The sequence below is a fragment of the Aulonocara sp. 'chitande type north' Nkhata Bay genome, linkage group LG17 (assembly GCF_057382095.1).
Source record: "Aulonocara sp. 'chitande type north' Nkhata Bay isolate Kocher_YH1m ecotype deep benthic linkage group LG17, A_spYH_male_GT1.1, whole genome shotgun sequence".
NCBI classification, from domain to species: Eukaryota; Metazoa; Chordata; class Actinopteri; order Cichliformes; family Cichlidae; genus Aulonocara; species Aulonocara sp. 'chitande type north' Nkhata Bay.
The window spans coordinates 35,344,275-35,364,900 of NC_141360.1; the positions used below are offsets into that span (position 1 = coordinate 35,344,275).

At 39.2% G+C, this 20,626-nt stretch overlaps 1 long non-coding RNA gene across 3 annotated transcripts; it reads left to right on the forward strand.

The window, feature by feature from the left end:
• Window positions 1–9,954: 9,954 nt before the first annotated feature.
• LOC147310470 (uncharacterized) lies at window positions 9,955–13,272 on the forward strand. 3 transcript variants are annotated; one of them, XR_015125806.1, is made up of 5 exons: window positions 9,955–9,991; window positions 10,113–10,244; window positions 10,693–11,663; window positions 12,030–12,120; window positions 12,706–13,272. It is a non-coding gene; the product is annotated as an uncharacterized LOC147310470 (long non-coding RNA). The 3 variants fall into 3 exon arrangements; XR_015125805.1 differs by lacking the exon at window positions 9,955–9,991 and having other exon boundaries at window positions 9,998–10,244; XR_015125804.1 differs by lacking the exons at window positions 9,955–9,991; window positions 10,113–10,244 and having other exon boundaries at window positions 10,427–10,728; window positions 11,512–11,663.
• The last annotated feature ends 7,354 nt before the right edge of the window (window positions 13,273–20,626 follow it).

The following is a 20,626-nucleotide window of genomic DNA, read 5'->3' on the forward strand; positions in this document are numbered from 1 at the left end:
GGGGCAGCACATGTGCTCGATAGCACTGTTATCCCTGAAACTAGGTTCTATTACAGCCTGGGGAAGTTTGCATGTTCCCCTTGCATTTTTGGGGGATCTCTGTGGGTACTTCTGCCCACAGTCCAAAGATATGGATGGAGTTAAGTTAATTGGTGATTTTAAATTAAGTGCAGGTCTGAATGTAATTGTGAAATCTAACCCATTAGCCCTGTGACAGACTTGCAGCCTGTCTAGGGTGTAGCCTGTCTGACCCTGAATTGTATAAGCAGAAGAAAATGGACGAATTGACACGCCACAAGACCTGTTGCCACTGCCAAGACCCAGAAACATGGTTGCCACTCTGTGCCTGAGCGTAAGCATGAGGGCCTACAGTATATAATCTCTGATTTTGTAGCAGCAGCGCACATGGCATGGGTAACTCGTGAAAATTTTGAAGCAACATGTCCTGCCACCAACACAATGATGAGACAACGCCAAACCACATGGTTCACATAATGAAGAGCAAAGATTCCAGATGATAAACTAAACTGCCATGAGTCCACAGCTGTTACCTATTTGGGCATTATGAAAAGGCAGATATGACAAAGAAGGCCCCAAACCACCACTACTGAAGTGCTATTTCAAGGAGGAATGACAGGTTAAAACAGGTTTTGGGAGGGTAATTTTATGCCTTAGTTTGACAGTGACGGTGAAGATGGGACATTTGGGCAGAGAGAGTGGTGAGGAAATGGAACAGAGCAAATGTTCCAGTACGGTAGGAAAGAAATTGGGGACTTGCAACTCAGTGCATTTGTGCCCGTGTGGTATGTGTACTAATAATTCAGCTACTGGGTTGCCAGATGAAATAATTTAAATGCAGGTTGCTAACTTTCACTTTCTATTGCCCTGGAGGGACAGCCTTCACATAAAATTCTAATGGAAGCGGGGTGGGGTGGGGGGGTTCAACTCATTACACAAAAATGAAAATCACCAGCACAAATGTCGCTTTCCTTTGTCTTTCATCTAAAACATACTGACAGATTGCAGAGACACCACCTCGGGGATGGAGCCAGTGTCAGAAAAATGAATGGGAATAAATCCAATAGGCCATTCAGGTAATGTTTGTCATATTTGCTCAAAAAACTATTCCTTCACCTTCTTTGCACCAACTGCTGTGGGTCAGAGAGTCACGTCAGACTTGGCTTTCCTTTTCTTGCATAATTCCCCCATGCTGTCTGTATTCTTGGCCTGTAAAGCTTATTTTTAACCACCAGCAGAGAATGATGCTAGGCAAGAATTTGTATTTATATATATGTGTGTGTGTGTATAACTCTGTAACTTCTGTCGGTGCTGTGCTTTTTTGGAAATCGAATTTCCCAGAGGAACCCACCCGAGGGATTAATAAAGTTCTATCTTATCTTATCTTATCTTATCTTAAGAATGTCTCCAAATCAGACGTTATTAAATATGACTGCTTAAATACATAATAAAAATCAGGTGAAAAATCTGAGATATGCTCACTTAGCCATAGATAAAATGTCTTCCTGCTGCAGGGTACATCTAGAACACTGGATTATGTGACCATTTTAAACTTACTGTGTGGCATTATTTGTAGTGATGTGATCGTCATGACTACAGAGTTAACTCGAGCATGGTTGCGCTTTACACAGGGTGTATCAATCATTTGATTTAAAAAGGCTACATATTTTTTAAGTAATGGATATAGAATCTTGCATTAAATTCGAAAATAAAGGGCTGAATATAGTTTTACATATACATTACTAACAGTAGGATATACAACGTTACAGTGAACGACTGCAGAATCACCTGGACATCAGATTATTCTTTTTTGATTTTGATACTGATTTTATTACCGTGTCCTATCCCTGTTAAATACATAATAAATTTAAAAAAAAAAGAAAAACTAAAACCATATCATTACTGGGACACAGCTGTTAAATAGCCATGTTTCAATTCAATATGGGCACAGATTTTTGTTGTGGAGTACCACTTTTACCCCTCACTGCATTTTAATGCTGGGTTTAAAGTGTCTCTCTTTTATAATTAAGCAGGGGGTACTTCAAAGAGGACAAATTAAAAAAGGAATCCCTACAATCCAAAACAAATCCTGAAATACTGACTTTTAGATCCAAAACCAAAGAAATACTTTAAAACAACAGCTGCCATTACTGCAGTGGTGCGTCACATATACAATTTGTGAAAGAAAGAAGTTTGTTTTTCTACTTTTACTTTCCCTTCTATGTTTTTTCTTATTTTGAAGACAATGTGTTCAGATATCTAGGACGGGCTGTGCATCGCTCAGGTGCTCCAATAGCAGTGAATAAAAACTGAATTTGCAATGCGCAGCTCAAAAATAAAAATGAAGGGAACACTTAAATCATACATCAGATCTTGAATGAAATTTTCAAGTTGAAAATCTTGACTGATACTATTTAATTCATTAACAACAAATAAATAAATAACACGAAAGTTCAGTTCAGTGGAAACCATAATCCTTTATCAGAGCTAAAAATCAAAATAGCAGGCTGATTTGACTCGGGTCATAATACTGTGCATGGCTCTGTATCTGTTTGCACTCCTGGCAACATCTGGGCATTCTACTGATCAGATGGTGTCCTGGTGGATCTTCTGCCAGACCTGGATGAGGGTCTACTGAGCTCCTGGAGATGTCGAAGATAAATTTAATTTGTGCCTGCTCCTTTAGATTCAAGATATGAAGTATCATAGCTATGTTTTATCACCTGAGGAGCGGCCCTCTTCACTAAGAAGCTCACCGGCATCTGAATAAAATATCATCCTCTTCTTCCCCATCTCAAGACTCATCTCCTGAACTGAACCCAGGGCTCTAACACACAAAAATATGCACTAACACCCCTTTTTATTCCCAATATTGTGGTAATTACCTATTCTCAGATTAGACATGCAGCCCTACCTTCTGCAGACAGCTGACAATGCTGGTTATAAGCTAATGTCATCTAAAAAAAAAATCACACTTCCCTTCTGATAAACAGTTTGATTACATTATCACATTGTATGTGTGCATTGACGAAGTCTCCCAGTCTAACAATGTTAGATCCAAAAGTTCAGGATATCCTCTGCAACTCATCTGAGTACCGCTGTCTTCAGACAGCAGTGAGCTTCAATGACTCAATGACTTGTACTGGACTCCTTTCACAAAATGTTACAGCCTCCTACCGAGTAAATAAAGGTGGGCACATGTTGACAGCTGAGATAAACAGCAGAGTGACAGCCTACCCTCAATACAGATGAACAGTAGCCAGATTTGTTTGTCCTACAATGGCCACCAATGCCAGGAATATGCACTTAAATTGGGAAGCATAAGAAAACAGAATTCAGTTCATCATCCTGCTACTGACATTGAGTTGCACGATTTTACACACTAATTTTTTTTCTATTTATTAATTTTTTAGCAGTGTAAGATCACACTCTTTACTGGTTCTGTGAGCTCGGAGAGGACCACAATATTTGTCATAAGTGGATTTAAATTAAATGATTTTGTTATTAATAGTGGTCAATATTACAGTGAGTAAACGGACTAATATGCTCCCTGTGAACTGTAGTAGTTGTAATATTATCCTCCTAAGACCCGAACTCTTTCATGGCATGCATTTTTAATTTCTCTTTGCTATTTGGGCTGATTGGGACCTGATGAATGTAAAAACAAAGAATTATCTTTTTACCTGATTTTGCTCTACAAGGGCCAGATATCCACATATGAGGACATTCATTTTAAATTTCGATAGAACAGTGGCAGTATAATGTCCTCATAAGAGATATCAGGCCCTTATAGAGTAAAATTCAGTATTGTGGTCTAGAGAACCCAAAATGTGATGTCCACATATGTGGATGCAGGTCCTAGGAGGTTAAAATTGTTATAATATTAGTTACTCAAGGCAAAGTAACCTAATAAACAAAGCATTAGGATAAAAAAAACCCCACATACATTCAAATGCATATAAGTTACCTTGAGTAAGTTAGCTGCCTATCTAGTTACCCATGTATGTTTATCCCGATGAATTCACCAGGGTTATTATCACGACAAATATACCGGTACCTATTCACACGCACCTCTAACCAGCATAGTGTCTCCCTTTTTTCTTTCATGTTGCAGGAAAATACAAATACCAACTCAACAAATGAAACCAAAAATTGTCCATGAGAGAGAGAGAGCTAGAAAAAAAAAACATTGGGTAGGAGGGCAGGAAATGGAGGAGTGTTAGCAAACAGAAAAAAAAAAAGCGATGGGTCAAAGATTCAGTCGTTTTGGATTGTGGTCAAAAGCGCTAAAAGCTTTATGCTTTAACAGGACTGTTAGGCAAGATACCTCAAGCCTCAGTGGCTCATGTTGCTGAGAGCATAATGATTGGTTGGCGCGGTATTTTATATGCAGCATGGGTAATTAAATTGGTGGATACTGTTCTGGAATCGATATGAGCCCACTGACATAACGTATTACCGCCAAACCACTGCGTCCACGCAAGTGTGTAGAGGTACAAAGTGAGAGTCGGGGAGAGAGAAGGTGAGGAAAGAGAACATAAGAGGCGGAGAGTGGGGGGGGGGCAGAGTGGGCAGCACAAATTGCAAGCTAAATTTTTATTATGACAGATGAGATGGGTTATTGGAATCCAGGCAAAGCTCTTTGACTGTCGATGCCATTACAGGACACGGCTGCTTTAAATCTGGGTCACCTATCGACTTAACCTCGCATTGGGCATCAGCGGGGCCTCATTGCTGTGTAATTATGCCTGGAATAAATAGGGCATTTGGCTTGTGGCACTACACCACATTGCAGCTGGTATAATGGACAGAGTGGAATCCATTTGTTCTCCTCTGTTCTTTTCTAATCCCTCCTCTCAACTTCTATTAACTCTGTACATTTTTCATTTCTTCCTCTGAGCCTCTCACTCTACCCTTTGGTTTTCTTGCCATCATTGTTTTTTGGGGGGTTTTGTGGCGCGATTTATCTTATTCCCCGCTGTCCTTGAGCACAAGAACAAGGGGAGGGGGGTGTCATATAAGCCTCAGAAGGAATGTACCATTAAGAAAGAGTTGTTAGCAAAGCGCTGTACGAAGTGTAATGTGGGGGGAAATTACAGGCTCAGTCCACACACTTTGTGAATTCATCCACTGCAGCCCAATTAGGGAGCATAAATATTCTCTCTGCAGTCTTATCATCTTTCCTACTGTTGTTGGTAGTTTTGAAGATATTCCGGGTGGCCATTTGGCTCCATAATGCCCTTTCAAACCAGATCTAAGTGCAGCACATTACCGTCTGCAAAAACTGTGCTTCTGGTGCTTTGGGCGCACAGCAGCACAAAGAAACCTAAGCCCCCCCTTAAGCTACTAGCAGGGTGTGCTCATACTCATATGTGTGACTATCTTTGTGTGTGTGTGTCTTGCTGCGAGGTGACCGGCTCAGTAATTGTTCCTGGAGGCTTTTACCTGGCGGCGTTGCCTGGCCATGTCAGTGGCTTTTCTTTCTTTTTTTCCCTCTTCTCTCGCTTCAACTCCAAATGGCCTCGCTGGCCATTTAGAGCTCATTACCAGTACTTCTGTTAACTGTTTCAACTGTCATGAAAGGGCGGTAAAAAGGGAGTACATTTTTTCTTTGTCATTAATTATATGCCAGACTTTTGTTAGTAGAAGTACGCAAGCTATTTTCATGCACATCACAAAGAGAACAGACGCTCGTTCTTTTGCCTTCATTAGAGTGAATTCTGTACAACTTGGCTTTTATTAAAAACAACAGGGGGTTCCAGTCTCCGCTTCTGTCTTTATTGTTTTATATCTTTGTTAATTAATTTGAAAAGGTCCTGATTAAAATAATGGAATTGTCGGGGAAGACTTTGACTTAAGCGTATATGAATTCAGCAAAGCTGTTTGAAAAGTATTTTTCTGAAATGTTCAATAATTAAAGAGTTTCGTGAGTCACTGTTGGAACATCTTGTTCCAAAGCATGAGGACGTTTCTAAAAATGTTTTTAAATGTAGTTTAATCCCCTTTAGGCATTCTGAGTAGTGCTCTTCTTCTTTGTTTACTGCATGAGTAATCTTAAAGTGGGTTCGTTTTGGAATCAACAGAATAGATTGGTTTCATGCTTTTCATGATGCCGAATATTGTTTTCAGCTTTATGGGTATCAGACTAGTGATTCAAGATAAATATCAGAAAAGCCCAGAATTAATTACACATAATGGCTATGATACACTTACTGACCACTTTATTTACAAACCTCTTGAACTGCTTGTTGAGGGAAATATCTAATCTGCCAATCATACAGCAACCACCCGGTCCATTTAGGCATGTAAACGTAGTCCAGGTGACCTCTTGAAGTTCAAACCGAGCATCAAAATGGGGAAGAAAGATGATCTGGAGTGATTTTGAATGTGGCATTGTTGTTAGTGCTAGACGGGCTGCTGATACTGGGATTTTCCTGTACAACCATCTCTAGGGTTGGAGGAACTATGTGGGGGGATACCTTCTTGATAAACTTTGGATCAATGTTGCTGACCATTGTAAGTGATCATGCTCATTTCTTTATTACAGTTCAGTTTCAATTAAATTTATTTATATAGCACCAAATCACAACAACAGTCACTTCAAGGTACTTTATATAGTAAGGTAAAGACCCTACCATAATGTAGAGAAAACCCCCAAAATGAGATGACCTTCTACGAGCAAGCGCTTGTCGACAGTGGGACTGAAAACCCCCCTCTTAACAGGAAGAAACCTCCAGCAGAACCAGGTTCACGGATGAGCAGTCATCTGTTGTGATGAAATGGGGATGAGGGGAGGAAGACAGCACAAAAAACATACCGTGGAAGAGCGCTAGAGATTAATAGCAATTGTAACAATCTTCTGATTGTACCATGTTAGGAAGCTTCAATCATTTTAAACTGGTTTCTTGAACTTGACAATGTTCTATACTCAAATGACCTTCACCGTCACCAGATCTCAATGCAATAGAGCACCTTTGTGATGTGGTGGGATAGGAGATTCACATTCTGGACTTGCAGGTGACTTGTCTGCAAAAACTATGTGATGGCACCATGTCAGTACGGACCAAATCCCTGAGGAATGTTTCCACTATCTTGTTTGATCTGTGCTATGAAGAATTAAAGCAGTTCTGAAGGCAAAAAGTGGTCCACCTCAGTACTAGCCAGGTGTACCTATTAAATGACTGGTGAGTGTTTGTTACAGACCAGACCTTTTTATAGTTCTGGTATGGTATATCTTTACCATCTTGCTTTAGGGGATGTATTACAAATGAGCCATTGTATTGTTTCCTGCAATGGAGTTTACGCAACCTCTTGCGTAAATGTGCATTCTCTGTTGTTTTTCTATCTTCCACTGAACACAAGCACCTTACTGAAGAGTGGACTAATGATGCTAAATATAAACTCTAGTATTAATTCTCTACATACTTTTTACAGGAAGTTTCCCTCTGGAGTTATGGTATGGTCATGGTGACAGTAGTGCTTTTCAAGCTTATCTTCACTGTGATAACGTTACACAGAACCTTTGCTGACAAGCCGGATATTGTGGGGAAAAAAGCAAAAGAAAAAAAAAAGCAGCAAAGAAACCAGGAGATCAATGTCCTTTAGGGTAAAAAAAACTTCAGATTCAGTTATTTGCAATTGTCAGTGGAAAAGATTAAAACACGTTTCCTCACACTGAATTCTTGTGGTCTATTTGAAAATGACTGCTGTCTTCCAGAGGCAATTGGTAGTATAGTATCAGCAATTTTTGATAGGTGGTTGGGCACAGAAAGAATCTAAAGGCCATGGTTATCATCTATTATTCAACCATCATTTTTTAGCTGCACTTTCTCCTGACTCACAGTGGACCTTTTGAGGGTTTGCCATGGAAGACTGTTACCTTATTTGAAAGAACCCTATAGATTTTCTTTACATTTCTGAACATTTTATATAAAAAAGAAAAAAATACTGCATTATGCTTGAGTAAATGAAACGCAGACTACTTAAACACAACACCAGCAATCACTGGGTCTGGTTAAAACATCCAAAAAAAAAAGAGAAAAAGACTCTATGCAGGGAAAAGTCTGTGAAGCATGCTGGCCATTTTGACTGGTCCGTTGGACCAAAATATCTGAACAGATGGTCTTCCAAGGTTTAATCTGACACACTTTGGTGATGCCCAGCTTTATTTTTTTTGACCTATCATTAAACCAACACCTTAAAAACACAAGTTATATCCAACACCTGTTGTATCAGTTCTGAATGTCAGTATCAGACTTTTGCTTTAGTGTCACAGTGAGTCTATAGTTCATGGTTTTAAGAGACATATGTTGAGTACAGAAAAAAGAAAAATTATAATACAAATCCAGGCTCCGGAAGTGTAACAACTCTGGCAAAATGAAAAAAATAAAAATTGTCTATTACTTTAACTTCTGACCTCGTGTTTAATAGTGTGGTTGTTAACACAGAAACGCTTACATATATCGGATATCAGCATCCTGCTGTAAGTCTGACCCTGTTAGGATGCTGACTTTATTATTTAGTTCAAAGCGAGCAAAGCTTTAGACTTTAACTGTAACAATCCTTACTCGACAGGTTATTTGACAAGTTCTGCCTTTGATCACGGGCATCAGAGAGATCATCAAGGCAGATTGGTTGAAGCCCATATAAATCACTGTTACAGTTATGTAGGACATTTAGGAAGCTGCTGGACAAACATGGATAAAAAGGGACATTTCTTTTATATTTTGCAGTTTAAAAAAGTTTTTCATGTCTTCAAGAAATCCCTGGTTTACCTTTTGATGGATTCATCTGTATCAGGGTCATTACTGTCCAGTTTTCTATTCTAGCACTCCCCTGTCCTGCTTGAAGGCCTGTTTCTGTCAGTTCTTAACAGGGTGTTCTGCTGTTCTTTTGTGCCCGACAGGCAGGCAGCTAAAAGCTCATTTTGGGTACAGAGAGAACACATGGAACCTGTGGTAGAAACTCTCTGAGTGCTCATCTCAAGCTGACAGCAGGCAGTCCCTCAAGCATTACCGTAGTTGGCTGTGACTGATTTCTCCGAGGCAGACAGAGCCACGGGAGGCTAAATGTTCTGCTTTGGCTTGTCCGTTTTGATTTGCTCTAGATGTACGGCTGTTTGGCATTTTGTCTTTTGAAATGTGTTGTATTCATGCAGTTAGCTGAAGTTGTTTACAATCAGGAAACGTCACTCAAAAAGACAGGAAGCCAGGACTGTTACCTGTTAGGCAAGACTGAAAATATAGATGTGATTTCCCCCCGTCTTTCTCTTTTAAAAGTCAAGGTCTCAGATGCCTGCTGCCTTCTAAAAGCACATGAAATGCTTATTGGCGTGCACACTGAATATCACCTGGTTGGCAGATGGTGGACAGAGAGATGGGTTGATTCATGCAGCTCATGTTTATCCACTCGATTCCCGAGATATTAATTTTGCATTTCTATTTGCAAATGAACTCTTACTTTAACAGTAGCAGCAGCGGTGATATACTGTGTATGACTTTTATCATGCAATGTGTTTACTCTATTGTCAGCGTGACCTATAGAGGGGTGTTTACAGCGACAGTCTACCAATAAAGGAATAGACAGCCAGGCTTAAAGTAAGCATAGGGTGTATTGGAGACACTTATACCCTGTGTACACTGCAGAATAGTTGCCAAGGCGACGTTATCATCCATTATCCATCATTGGAAGCAACAAATCCAGGCTCTGCTATTTATTCTGCTGTTTTCTCAGAAATGGAGGTGACAGATGGTGTGATGGTGGAGAAGAGTACATTATTGATCTACACAAGACCTGACTCGTACCCTTGCTCGTTCTCCGATGGCAATCCCACAGGCCTTCCACTGAGCAAAGCAGTGGACCTATCTTGTTCGGTGGTGGTTTATGGGGCCTGTCACTAAGATGTGGAGGAGCATGTAGCATAGAAAAACTCCCCAACACTGAAAAAAAGGGACTGGCCATCTCTTGGATTTATGTAAGCATCTTGCATGCATTTAACACAATTGCCTCATGTTTTAAAGTTAAATGTAACTATATAGTGTAAAAACTACATGATATGCAGAAAGGGTGTATTAAATTGTTCATATCATGTTCAGGTGAAGTAAGTCAATAAGATAGCAACGTTAAATCTCGTGAAACCACGCGTGATTTCATCTCGCGGGCTTTGGATCGTGGTTTAAAAAAGGCATCCATCTCAGTCAAGTCGAGCAGCCAACTCTACGTTTTTGGTATGTCTTGATTTTTTGAATTCATTTTTACCATATTTCAGCCAAATGTAGTTAAACGTCTAGAGTGTCGCCATGTAACATGCTAAAAAAGAGCCGTTAGCTTATTTGCTGTTTTATCTGTTTTCAAAGAATTGGCGCTTTTTCATTTGAATTTGTCTTTGGCACAAGAGCCGTAATATCACATTAAACCTAATTACGAGGCACTCGTAACATAATTTGGTTTTCTGTGTGAATAGATTTGTCAACTGACTCTTCAGTTACATTGTGTATTTACTGCACCGTGGTGTTAGTGAGATTTTGGACATTGAACAGCTTTAGCTAATATCATCAGCGGCATTATGCTAGCTTACATCCCTACCCCTCCTGCCCTCACCTGCTGTCCTTTTGTTTTTGTTTTTGTTTTTTTTGCTGCACATTGAGAGATGACCTCTATTCTGCATTTCACCAGGAGTCAGCTGATGGATTGTGGGTTCAAGGTGTTATGGTAAGAAAGTATATTCTATTTTCGTTTCTGTAACTTAATTATAATAGGTTTTTTATAATTATTAGGTGCATGCATACTCACCCTATTAATACAACTGAGAGATCCAAAATAGAATAGAATAGAATAGAATTCAACTTTATTGTCATTGCACATGCACAGGTACAGGGCAACGAAATGCAGTTTGCATCCATCCAGAAGTGCTTTAGTGATATAGATATATTACAATATATATTAGCAATAATATAGATATGTGAGTATATTACAGAAATGGGTCTATTATGGTATGTTATAATGTACACGGTATGAAGTATGTTGTGAATATTCTATAACTATAAGTATGTACAGGCTGTAGTGAGTACAAGCTATGTACAGGATATGAACAGGATATAAATATGAAAAACTATACAGAATATGAAATAAATAACTTTACAGAATCTGGGATATACAGCTATACAGAAATGGGAACTATGCAAGTTGTAAACAGTTGTAGGATTAAAGATTATCGAATGTACAGAATGATTATTTACACAAAATCTGCCATAGGTTTAACTTATACCTGTATGTATTGCCAGAAAGGTGATTACTGGACTCGCATTAATGCACACTTGAACTGAAATGAGGTTGTAACTTGTGGGTTGTTGGGTTGCAAATCAGAAACAAACATCTTTGGATTTTTTTTTAATCCCATAAGATCTGGAAACACAGTTTTTATTCAACAAAACATTACTGATTAACCAAGCACAGTGCCTGCTGTTATTTCAAAATAATTTTATGTCATTTCAGATAAAATGCAGCATTCCAGTGCATCCCAACCATGCCTTTACAGTCAAGGTTTCTGACGGAGCTGAGTTTTTCTCTGACAGTCTGCTGAAAGTGTTTGCAAAGTGATCGGGGAACAGGGCACAAAGCTAAAGGATGTAGCTGCCATAATGACAGTAAGAACTTTAAAATTATTTAACTACAAAGTGTATATGTATTGCATTAGGTCAGTAAAAGATTTTTATGCTACATCCATTGAAACAGTCAACTATTACCTGTGAGTAATGATTCCACTAAAAGGATGCCATAATTTTCGTCATGCATTTACTGGCCCACTGAGAAAAAATTATCTTTTTTTAAAAATAAATGTTCTGGAAACTATATATCCATAAAGTTGATGTCAAACAGGAACTTTTGATATTGCTTTGTAGATGCTGGTGTTGCATGTTGACTGGTTTAAAAAGTCAAGAGTTTTTGTCTGGGATCATTTTCTTCTGTGCTACTGAAAAGTTCACAAATCTCTGTTTTCTTTGTTATAATAGTCAAGGATGACATTAATGCTCGGAGTCCCTCATCAAAGTGCTCCGCATCTGTGTGAAAGACAATTGCAACATCTTGGTGCAGGAGTTCATGGTGAGTGTTTTATGAGTAGATTGTGGCTTTGCAACATTTAAAAATGCATTTAGTTATCCACTTGATCCTCATTGGACTGGTTAGGACCAGTAGTCCTCTTTAATAATTTGAAGTTCACATGAGGCCTGGTAGTGAACTCGGCCGCCGGCCCTTGAGGCCCCACCCCCACCCCTTAGTAGGGGTCACATCAGTGTGAAAAAACTTTAAATTTGTCATTCTAATGAACAAAGGAAAATCCCACCAATATTTATATTAGCTTTTGTTTGAAAAAATGACCAACAGCTAACCAAATTGTGGGGCTGAAAGTCTAAATTCTAACATCTTCTGAGTGACATAACCTGGATTTCTGATGGGCCGGTGTCTTTCTAACAAAAACTAATGTAAAGCATTTGAAATTATTATGTTTTTCACCCTCTCTTAGAAACTCTGTTAGACCATGAATGGCAGCATGGCAGGCCACTCTTTGGCTATAGCTATTTACTATGTTGCTTGCATTGGTTTAAATTACTCTAACATTAGAACTGGTAGATTCAAAAGAGATGAGTTTAAAAAGGAATCTTAAAGAAATGTTTTGTGTTTAACCAGGACTTGACTGAGGCCACTGCACAGATTGAGAAAACCACAATGAACATCTGTCTCCAGAGATGCGCCAGGCAATGACTTTTCTGATGTTGTTCTTCAAGATCTGGATAACGTGACCTTTGCAGTAGCCATGCTGTTTGGACCTTTTTTATTCCTTCAACATGAGTTACCCATCACAACTCTGCTACACTTTTGAGGTGATTCAATGGGTGGTAATGGAGTTGGATGCAACTCAGCTCTCAAGAAAAGCTCACAACTAAGACAAAACTGCTCCTGCAACGAAGCTCACTGTTATGCATGTGAGGTGACCAGCTCTAGGTGAGAGGACATTTAAATCTCACACTTGTTCTGCTGCATTTTTGAAGCTCAATTCCAGGAACGGATCGCAGGGTTCATTTTTATATACTCTGCAACTGCCATGAGGACGAGCCGTTTTTTGTTGTTGTTTGTTTTTCCTTTTGCTCTGTACAAGTTCTGTTTGTCTGTTTGGCAGCATTTTTAAATTTCTCTTTGTATTTTTTCTTTCTTTTACTAGTGAAGAGATGTAGCGTGAACAGTTATACAGTCTAAATATCCGATTTGGGTCGTGTGAAATGGTATTTTCAGTTTCATTCAGTTGAAGTAAAGAACGTTGAATATTTCTAAGTGTGCTGTTTTGAACCAAGATGTCACAGTATGATCAGTGCTGTAATTTTTGACAGTCACTGTATCAATGTTATTTTTGCGTCTCTTGAATAAAGGTTTTGACCTGCAAGTGCTAATTTCTTTAGTTATTGGGGTAAAATGGGTAGTGTTAATAGGAAGGTGTTTGCCAATTCAGTAACCTAATTTAATGTTAATGGAAACTAACATTACCTCAAATTGTTTAGTCATAATTGTTGTTTAACTGAATCTTGACGTTAGAGGCCTTAAATAGAATGTTTTGATTTGTTCTTTCCCAACATTTTTCAAAAGAAACAGTCCAATTTCTTTGCTGTGATTGATTCCAGAGAACACGGAAGAACTGACATTATTTAACTGTTGATTTATATAGATTCAGTAGAGGAGTAATGTCAGTTTAATTCTTTACCTACTGCAGTGAAATTAGACATTTTGTTTTGAAAGGTTACTGGTGGATGCCAGCAACCATCTTGGAAGAGAACAATACAATCTGTTATAAGGCCTCCATTTGAAAATTGTGTATTTGATACTAGAATATAATAGCAAAATGTAATTTGAAGATAACATGTAGTATTTAAGTGACCAAGTAGTATTGGGTAAAAGTTATTGAATCGTGTTGGGATAACGTGAGAAAATTGTGAAGGATTAAAATATTCCAAGAGCTCAAATTACTTCATCAAAACATGTTTAAGTCACATTTTATCAACACAAATTGCACAAGTTTATTGAACATGAATAAATTGTGTTAATTTAACTCAATTGTTTAAGTTGCTGCCAAAGCAAAACATCTGTGTGCAACAAATGTCCACCATTGAATTAAGTAAATCCAACAACATATTTTTTTCAGTGAAGGATTAAGGGAGTGTAGCGGGGGTTAGGTGGGTATGGGGGGGTCACAGGTTACAGGCTGTGAGTGTGAACGATTTAGGGTTGTGATGCTTGGTTTGGTAGACTGCTGACGTTTATGTGAGTATATTGTGGCAGGCAAAATTGTTGCTATAACACTTAGACATACTGGCGCTTTGAGCAGAGAATGAAAAGTAATAGAAAACAGCCTTTGACTGTGCTCTACACAGTCAATCTTGAAATCCTTTAAGAGACACCTGATAGCAGAAAAACTGTAGAAACGGGTTAGAAAAATTTGAAAGCATAGTTCGTGACTCTGATTAATTACTTGTACACTGATATTTGCTAATTGCATTATTTGAAAGAAAGAAGATGCATTAAGAAAATAGACAAGAGCAAAACTGTTTAACATTAGCAATCATTTTAATGTGCATAGTGTTTTCAGTGCTCATGTTTGAGTAGCTTGTGCTAAAACTACAATGACCAACTGAAATGATTGTGAGTTTATAAAAGTTCAACCATACATTATACTTGTGGTCTATTTTTAAAGATGTATGTCTTTAGTGAAAACTATTGGGTCTGGCGTTTAGTACCAAGTAGCAATTGTTAAATTGTTGCTTTTGATCTGGAAAGACACAGTGGTGCATAGATTCACCCTGTCCCCCCACCGCAAGAACATTTTTGTTTTGAAGTGCTTTGTCAGCTAGGGCCTCAGTCTTTGAGGACTTTGCAGGTTCTCCTGGTGACTGCATGGGTTTCCACATTGGTCCTTCTCCCCATAGTCCAAAAACTGCTATTCTAAATTAAACTTTGGCATTGGTTTGCTTAATACTCTATGTCTTTCTGCATTGACTCAGGATATACAGCTGACCCCATCAGCCCAATAACATCTTTGATACACAGGCAAAAAAAGAAAAAAAAATCAGGAGGCATTTAATAATAATAATAATAATAATAATAATATAAATAATAATAATAATAATAATAATATATATTAATAATAATAATAATAATAATAATAATAATATAAGCAAAAACATTAATAACAATGGTATTTTTAGGTTGTCTGACCATAGCTGTAGTATACACAGTGTTGGGTAAGTTACTTTAAAATAGTAACTTAGTTACATTACTAGTTACTTCTCTCAAAAGTAACTCAGTTACTTCAAGTTACTCGTTACTTTCAAAGTAACTAGTTACTAGGGAAAGTAACTTTGGTTTTACTCAGAATTCTCTTGTTAATGTGTTGCTTCCATAACTTTGCCAGTCTTCTAGCTTGCTTACTTGCCACAAGTGCACTGTGCCACCTACCAATAGAAAGGAAAAGATAATGTGCATATTTCCACGAGAGAAATCCCACGCCTGGACCGTCATTGACTGCTGCCATGATTCTAGCCTACGTCACAGCGTCATGTGCACCTTTTACATCCAACACAAAAACTGCAGTCGTGGTGCTTTCGATTGTACTCAGAACTCGGAAATTCTGCCTTCTGAATAGGAAGATGTAGGTAACACCAGACTGCAGATGAGCTGCATACAGAGCTGGACTGGGACAGAAAATTGGCCCAGGCATTTTGACTAGAGACCGGCCCACCATTATAGGAAAAATCATAAAGCCTTTGAATGAAAACAAACACTGTTGTGACAGTGATGTTCACTGTTTTGATGGTATATATGGATCAATCTATCAATCGTTTGTTGTAAGATTCAGATAATTATTTTTTAAAAGCTAGACATTTTAAATGAGAATAAGAAAGAAAAGTATTTCTTTGTGCCCCCCTTTCCCTGTTAATGCCCTACATGCCCCCCTGGCAACACTTTGCTAGATCCACACCTGCACAGTTACCAGCTGTCAGCTACCTAAAAAAGGATCCTGGGGTTATTTGTCTCTCAGAAACAGTTCATAACTTCCCTTCAACTCATTCATGTCACCTAAAAGGTAAACCTGTTTCTCCATCACCTGTTCAGCTCTGATGATCCAGTAAGGACATCTCCTGGTTTCATATACATGTTTCCCTCTCACCAGATAACCAAACCATATCATGACCAGCAGCTTTTTTGAAGCTGTGGCTCCAGCAAACATCAGCTGATACTAGAAATTAATATTAAATAAATTCTAACAACAGCTGATCAAGCTTAAACATGCTGCTGTTGTTTATCGCGACATCCGCTGGTTTCCTCTTTCGGCGCAAAGTGAGCGATAAACAAACAAGAGAGCCGATTAGCTGATCATTGATCAGTTTTCATGATTGAAGTAGAAACGGGAGAGGGAGGGGGGGAGAATGAGAGAAGAAGAGGCAGCTGTGCAGCGTAAACACAGAATAACTCCAGCTTTGTGCCTTTTTCATTGTAGCTGAATTACGGGACAAACTGTTCCTTTTCACCTCAATAAGAAACGCGTAATATTTTTTCTGAATACCAGACGGGACAGTTGGCAACTCTAATAACTTATGAACAAAATAAAGTTCAACATCATTAACTTCATAGCACCCACCCAGCTGTATAGAAACTCCGTCATGCTAGCTAGCACGCAGTACGGAAAAAGTCAGAATAACGAAAATAAACTCCACCTAAGCTTGGTTTATATCTGACCCAGAGAGACTGCAGGTCATAACTTCTTACCTGAAGTTCAGTTCACACTTGGACCGGCGGCCGCCTCGGGTCTCTTTTCCTTCTGCGTCCCTTTTCCTTCATCCACATGCTGGCCTCCACCACTTGCTAATGTTACTGAATCTGTGGAAGCTCCGCGATAGCCACCACACGAAGTAACGAGTAACGACCCTATCTAAATCCCAGTAACGACTAACACGTTCCTGATTTTGGCATAATAACTAGTTACCGTGCTCGTTACCACAATAATAACGTAGTTACTGTAACACGTTACTTAATAACGCGTTAGTCCCAACACTGAGTATACAGATATGACAAGTTATTTCAAAATTCACTTAGGTGGTGCAAGGTTGTCTGAGGTATTGCTGTACTTCTGTTGACGTGGCACCATATTTTCATTGCTTATCAAATATAGCGAGTACGTTTTTACTGCTTCAGTTTCTGGATTTAAGAAAAACACTTTTTAGACAACAATAATTGTGTTACATAAATTATCAGTCTATTAACATAATTCAATTCAATTTTATTTATATAGCGCCAAATCACAACATAAGTCGCCTCAAGGCGCTTCATAGATACAGAGAAAAACCCAACAATCATATGACCCCCTATGAGCAAGCACTTTGGCAACAGTGGGAAGGAAAAACTCCCTTTTAACAGGAAGAAACCTCCGGCAGAACCAGGCTCAGGGAGGGGTGGCCATCTGCTGCGACCAGTTGGGGTGAGAGAAGGAAGACAGGATAAAAGACATGCTGTGGAAGAGAGACAGAAGTTAATAACAGATATGATTCAATGCAGAGAGGTCTGTTAATACATAGTGAGTGAGAAAGGTGACTGGAAAGGAAAAACTCAATGCATCATGGGAATCCCCCGGCAGCCTATGTCTATTGCAGCATAACTAAGGGAGGTCCAGCCCTAACTATATGCTTTAGCAAAAAGGAAAGTTTTAAGCCTAATCTTGAAAGTAGAGATAGTGTCTGTCTCCCGAATCCAAACTGGAAGCTGGTTCCACAGAAGAGGGGCCTGAAAACTGAAGGCTCTCCCTCCCATTCTACTTTTAAATACTCTAGGAACAACAAGTAGGGCTGCAGACTGAGAGCGAAGTGCTCTAATAGGGTGATATGGTACTACAAGGTCATTAAGATAAGATGGGGCCTGATTATTTAAGACCTTGTATGTGAGGAGCAGGATTTTGAATTCAATTCTGGATTTAACAGGAAGCCAATGAAGGGAAGCCAAAACAGGAGAAATATGCTCTCTCTTTCTAGTCCCTGTCAGTACTCTTGCTGCAGCATTTTGGATTAGCTGAAGGCTTTTCAGTGAGTTTTTTGGACATCCTGATAATAATGAATTACAGTAGTCCAGCCTGGAAGTAATAAATGCATGAACTAGTTTTTCAGCGCCACTCTGAGACAGGATATTTCTAATTTTAGAGATGTTGCGCAAATGGAAGAATGCAGTCTTACATATTTGTTTAATATGTGCATTGAAGGACATGTCCTGGTCAGAAATGACTCCAAGGTTCCTCACAGCGTTACTGGAGGCCAAGGTAATGCCATCCAGAGTAAGAATCTGGTTAGATACCATATTTCTAGGCTTTTCAGGGCCGAGTACAATAACCTCAGTTTGATCTGAATTAAGAAGCAGAAAGTTAGCGGCCATCCAGGTCTTTATGTCTTTAAGACATTCCTGCAGTTTAACTAATTGGTGTGTGTTATCTGGCTTCATGGATAGATAGAGCTGGGTGTCATCTGCATAGCAGTGAAAATGTATGCTATGTCTTCTAATGATACTGCCTAAGGGAAGCATGTATAATGTAAACAGAATTGGTCCTAGCACTGAACCCTGTGGAACTCTATAATTAACCTCAGTGTGTGAAGAGGACTCTCTATTTACATGAACAAATTGGAGTCTATTAGATAGATATGATACAAACCACTGCAGTGCAGTACCTGTAATACCTACAGCATGTTCTAATCACTCTAATAGGATATTATGGTCGACAGTATCGAATGCTGCACTAAGGTCTAGCAGGACAAGCACAGAGATGAGTCCACTGTCAGAGGCCATAAGAAGATCATTTGTAACCTTCACTAAAGCTGTTTCTGTGCTGTGATGAGCTCTGAAACCTGACTGAAACTCTTCAAATAAGCCATTCCTCTGCAGATGATCTGTTAGCTGTTTGACAACTACTCTTTCAAGGATTTTTGATATGAAAGGAAGGTTGGAGATTGGCCTATAATTAGCTAAGACTGCTGGGTCTAGAGATGGCTTTTTGAGTAAAGGTTTAACTACAGCTAGCTTGAAGGCCTGTGGTACATAGCCAATCATTAGAGATAGGTTGATCATATTTCATCATAAGAGTTTGCTGTTTAGCTTGCAAATCAATGGCTATTAGCCATTGCTCCTAGCCGCTACCTCAAACATGACCTAACGCTCAAGAGGGTATTTGCTAATAGTTAAACGGCTAACGTTAGCACGTTGCTAGGTTTGCATGAAACACTAATACTTACATGTTGTAAAAGCTGGAGCTGTAACTATTTGCTATAACTATCACTAGCCCTTTTGACTAGCACTGTTACCCTTTACATGACAACACTACAGTGCACTTCACAAAGAGCTCAGCTTTAGCCAAACTGGCCAGGTAGCTTCAGTCTGCTATGTGGTCCTCACTAACAACGTTTTAGTGAAAAAAAAAGTGTAAAACATATATGGACATGTTTAGGATATGTGCTGTAGGTCAGCAAGCTGACAGCATGTCTCTCAAATGCCACTTTGCCACTGCCATGGCAACCATCCACGTCAAGGTTGCACGCTTTTTTGGAAAGGATACGACCTTGAGGCGTACGTTAGCATGTGCTGTGTCATATACTTCACTACTTCACATTTCAGTCTGAATATAAGAAAATGTCTTTTTACTTTATTTATCTTTGATTTTTTCCTTCACCTTTAAAACCACAGCTCCACTCCCACCCCCCTAATCCACCCTCCACTCTCAAAATAAGAGCAGTGTGGCTCTCCCATTCTGCGACTGGTACAAAGATGGCCTTCCTCTGTTAGGAGAGATATATGAGATGGAAGATACGAAGCCAAGGCTCTTAATAAAAATCATCCATTTTTGTCAGAGCTGGCCAGGGGGACAGTTTCCAGCAGTATCAATAAACAGCTTTTTTTTTCTCTCTCTTCCTACCTCAATCTCCTATTCTTTCTATCTTTCTCTCTTTTCTGAGCAACAGCATGCATCATGCACAGAGAGAAAGAGCATCACCTTTGCAGTCACTGTTATCTCCTAAATCATTGTGTCTCTTCCCGAAGGCTGACCTCTCCGCTGTACATTTTGGGACTATCACGTGGCAAGGCAAGTCACACTTATCATGAGGTAAAGGGATGACTACCACACTGCCATTTATTTCTTGATTTCACCGCAAAGGGAGAGTGTAGGTGTAATTGAATTCTCGTCTCTCCCCCCGCCTCCTCTTGGGCATATAGACCCACTGTAGAAGTAAGTCGACTGTCCAGAACTGTACCACACATTCGTCAAACTAGATTATTGTTATTTCCTCACACTCTGTGTGAAGCTTTATAGTTATTATGCTGCTGTATGAAGAAAAATGTTGCAGCAGCAGAGCTGCCCCCACACTTCAAATAAGGCTGTTCTTGATGGTTTGTGAATCATTTCCTGTAAATGTTGAGTAGACTGCATGGAGGATACCAAGGGGTAAATATGATAAGAGAATGCATAAACACATCAGTCATACTGGTGTTGCGGAGGTTGCTGATATACTCCTGTAGGTGGGATTGTCATGCC